This window comes from Melanerpes formicivorus, unplaced genomic scaffold (genome assembly GCF_026170545.1).
Source record: "Melanerpes formicivorus ecotype bairdi unplaced genomic scaffold, bMelFor1.0.p_v2 SCAF_237, whole genome shotgun sequence".
In the NCBI taxonomy this organism is placed as follows: domain Eukaryota; kingdom Metazoa; phylum Chordata; class Aves; order Piciformes; family Picidae; genus Melanerpes; species Melanerpes formicivorus.
The window spans coordinates 150436-155000 of record NW_027142589.1 but is presented as its reverse complement, the minus strand read 5'-3'; positions in this window follow the sequence as shown (position 1 = coordinate 155000).

Here is a 4565-nt window from a genome sequence, read left to right as displayed (position 1 = left end):
TAGAAATCTCCCCCCGCCCCTGACCGCCTCCCCCCCCGCCCCCGCTGCCGGTTTGCGCGGAGCCCCCCCTTCCCGCCGTTGCCTCTTGCCGCTACCCCCGCCCCCCCCCCGCTGCCGGTTTGCGCGGAGCCCCCCCTTCCCGCCGTTGCCTCTTGCCGCTACCCCCCGCCCCCCCCCCGCTGCCGGTTTGCGCGGAGCCCCCCCTTCCCGCCGTTGCCTCTTGCCGCTACCCCCGCCCCCCCCCCGCTGCCGGTTTGCGCGGAGCCCCCCCTTCCCGCCGTTGCCTCTTGCCGCTACCCCCCGCCCCCCCCCCGCTGCCGGTTTGCGCGGAGCCCCCCCTTCCCGCCGTTGCCTCTTGCCGCTACCCCCCGCCCCCCCCCCGCTGCCGGTTTGCGCGGAGCCCCCCCGCCTGCCGTTGCCTCTTGCCGCGGCCACCACCGCCCCCCCCCACACCCCCCGGCCCCCGTTACCGGTTTGCGCGGAGCCCCCCCTCCCGACGTTGCCTCTTGCCGCTGCTGCCACCCCCAGCTCCCCACACCCCCCGGCTCCCGTTAGCGGTTTGCGCGGAGCCCCCCCTTCCCGCCGTTGCCTCTTGCCGCTACCCCCCGCCCCCCCCCGCTGCCGGTTTGCGCGGAGCCCCCCCTTCCCGCCGTTGCCTCTTGCCGCTACCCCCCGCCCCCCCCCGCTGCCGGTTTGCGCGGAGCCCCCCCTTCCCGCCGTTGCCTCTTGCCGCTACCCCCCGCCCCCCCCCCGCTGCCGGTTTGCGCGTAGCCCCCCCTTCCCGCCGTTGCCTCTTGCCGCTACCCCCCGCCCCCCCCCCGCTGCCGGTTTGCGCGGAGCCCCCCCTTCCCGCCGTTGCCTCTTGCCGTTACCCCCCGCCCCCCCCCCGCTGCCGGTTTGCGCGGAGCCCCCCCGCCTGCCGTTGCCTCTCGCCGCGGCCACCACCGCCCCCCCCACACCCCCCGGCCCCCGTTACCGGTTTGCGCGGAGCCCCCCCTCCCGACGTTGCCTCTTGCCGCTGCTGCCACCCCCAGCTCCCCACACCCCCCGGCTCCCGTTAGCGGTTTGCGCGGAGCCCCCCCTTCCCGCCGTTGCCTCTTGCCGCTACCCCCGCCCCCCCCCCCCCGCTGCCGGTTTGCGCGGAGCCCCCCCGCCTGCCGTTGCCTCTTGCCGCGGCCACCACCGCCCCCCCCCACACCCCCCCGGCCCCCGTTACCGGTTTGCGCGGAGCCCCCCCTCCCGACGTTGCCTCTTGCCGCTGCTGCCACCCCCAGCTCCCCACACCCCCCGGCTCCCGTTACCGCTTTGCACGGAGCCCCCCCGCCCGCCGTTATCTCTTGCCGCTGCCGCGACCCATCTCCCCCCCCCCCCGCCGCCGCTAACTGCCCCCCGAAGCCGCTAGCAGCTGGGCACCCCCCGCCAAAGCCGCCGCGGCTTCCCCTTCCCACATTGTCCCCTGGAGGGGGGATCGCGACGCGGGCTGCCGCTTCCCTCCCGGGCTGCCCGGCTGCTCTCTAACCCCTGCGACCGAGGCGGCGCTGTTAGGGCGGCCGTGCCGGTGCCCCTTGCCGCAGCTAGCCTCTCGCCGCTGCCCCTCCCGTCCGTCGTCCCCCGTCCCCAAAAACTTGCTGCTCTCCACGCTGGAGCCTGCACGGGGGAGGTTGCGCTCCGCTCCTCCGGCCCTAAAGCCGCCCTCGCCCGCCCCCCGGCTTGCCGCTTGGCTGGGCTGCCCGCCCGCCCGCTAATCCCCCCAACGCCCCCACCCCAAAAACACCCCAGCCCTACCGCATGCCGCTCCCCCTCTCCCCGCTCTCGCTGACCGCTGCCACCCCCCCCCCACCCCTCCCCCCCGAAACAAACCCCCCAGCCCTACCGCATGCCGCTCCCCCTCTCTCCCTAGCCTGCCCCCCCCGCCGTCGCTTGCTGCTGCCGCCGCCGCCGCCCGCCGCCGCCGCCGCCCGCCGGGACCCCGCCTCGGTCTGGTGGCGCGCGCTCGGAGATCCCCGGCTACCCGTCCGTCCGTCCCTCCCTCCCGCCCCGCCCCGGGGGAGGGCCCGGGGCAGCGCGGGCAGGCGGGGAGCAAAAAAAGGCGCGGGCGCCAAAAAACGTCGGGGTCCCGGGGTGGCGGAGGGGGGCGGCGGCGGGGGGCGGCGGCGGGTACACGGCGCCGGGTCCAGGGCGCCGGGTCCAGCCCGTCCCGGGGCGGGGACAGGTGGTGTCGTCCGTCCCCGCCCCCGTAACCTGCTCTGAAGCATCCGCTTCCCGCCGCGGTTCGCCCTCCACCCCCCCCGCCGCACACGCAGCTGCCGCTTCCCGCCGCCTCTGCCCCCCCGCCCCGGGATCAACCACCCGCCGGGTCCAGCCGGTCCCGGTCCCGGGAACCTGCTCCCGGGGCCAGCCGGAGCCACGCCCCCTCCTCTGACGCTTCCAGCTGCCGCCTCCCCTCCCACCCCCCAAACTCACACTGGCCCTCGCCGGCCCGCCCACCCGCCTACCTGCTTGCCCGCCGCCGCTGGGTGGCGTGCCGGACACTCTCGCACACAGGTACACAGACAGGGACACAGGGACACAGGCACTCGGGCACACAGGGACACAGGGACACAGGGACACAAGGACACAGGGACACAGGCACTCAGGCACTCAGGCACTCAGGGACACAGGGACACAGGGACACAGGCACTCAGGCACTCAGGGACACAGGGACACAGGGACACAGGGACACAGGCACTCAGGCACACAGGGACACAGGTGGCGGGCCGGAGGCCTCTCTCCACTGTGTGGCAGGGGTCCAAGAGCCACCCCAGCCCAACCCAGAGGGTCTTTTGCACCTCTCTAGAGGCCACCCAGAGACCCCAGGCCGCAGCAGAAGCCTCCCCCGCATGCTCTGCAGGCTTCCGACCCACCCCAGGCCGCACCAGAAGCCTCCCCCGCAAGCTCTGCAGGCTTCCGACCCACCCCAGGCCGCAGCAGAAGCCTCTCCCGCACGCTCTGCAGGCTTCTCAGCCACCCCAGGCCGCAGCAGAAGCCTCCCCCGCACGCTCTGCAGGCTTCTCAGCCACCCCAGGCCGCACCAGAAGCCTCTCCCGCACGCTCTGCAGGCTTCTCAGCCACCCCAGGCCGCACCAGAAGCCTCCCCCGCACGCTCTGCAGGCTTCTCAGCCACCCCAGGCCGCACCAGAAGCCTCCCCCGCACGCTCTGCAGGCTTCTCAGCCACCCCAGGCCGCAGCAGAAGCCTCCCCCGCACGCTCTGCAGGCTTCTCAGCCACCCCAGGCCGCACCAGAAGCCTCCCCCGCACGCTCTGCAGGCTTCTCAGCCACCCCAGGCCGCACCAGAAGCCTCTCCCGCACGCTCTGCAGGCTTCTCAGCCACCCCAGGCCGCACCAGAAGCCTCTCCCGCACGCTCTTCAGGCTTCTCAGCCACCCCAGGCCGCAGCAGAAGCCTCCCCCGCACGCTCTGCAGGCTTCTCAGCCACCCCAGGCCGCACCAGAAGCCTCCCCCGCACGCTCTGCAGGCTTCCCACCCACCCCAGGCCGCAGCAGAAGCCTCTCCCGCACGCCCTGCAGGCTTCTCAGCCACCCCAGGCCGCAGCAGAAGCCTCTCCCGCACGCTCTGCAGGCTTCTCAGCCACCCCAGGCCGCAGCAGAAGCCTCTCCCGCACGCTCTGCAGGCTTCTCAGCCACCCCAGGCCGCAGCAGAAGCCTCTCCCGCACGCTCTGCAGGCTTCTCAGCCACCCCAGGCCGCAGCAGAAGCCTCTCCCGCACGCTCTGCAGGCTTCTCAGCCACCCCAGGCCGCAGCAGAAGCCTCTCCCGCACGCTCTGCAGGCTTCTCAGCCACCCCAGGCCGCAGCAGAAGCCTCTCCCGCACGCTCTGCAGGCTTCTCAGCCACCCCAGGCCCCAACAGAAGCCTCTCCCGCACGCTCTGCAGGCTTCCTACCCACCCCAGGCCGCAGCAGAAGCCTCTCCCGCACGCTCTGCAGGCTTCCGTCCCACCCCAGGCCGCACCAGAAGCCTCCCCCGCACGCTCTGCAGGCTTCTCAGCCACCCCAGGCCGCACCAGAAGCCTCCCCCGCACGCTCTGCAGGCTTCTCAGCCACCCCAGGCCGCAGCAGAAGCCTCCCCCGCACGCTCTGCAGGCTTCTCAGCCACCCCAGGCCGCAGCAGAAGCCTCCCCCGCACGCTCTGCAGGCTTCTCAGCCACCCCAGGCCCCAACAGAAGCCTCTCCCGCACGCTCTGCAGGCTTCCGACCCACCCCAGGCCGCACCAGAAGCCTCCCCCGCACGCTCTGTAGGCTTCTGACCCACCCCAGGCCCCAACAGAAGCCTCCCCCGCACGCTCTGCAGGCTTCTCAGCCACCCCAGGCCGCAGCAGAAGCCTCTCCCGCACGCTCTGCAGGCTTCTCAGCCACCCCAGGCCGCACCAGAAGCCTCTCCCGCACGCTCTGCAGGCTTCTCAGCCACCCCAGGCCGCACCAGAAGCCTCTCCCGCACGCTCTGCAGGCTTCCGACCCACCCCAGGCCGCACCAGAAGCCTCCCCCGCACGCTCTGCAGGCTTCTCCGCC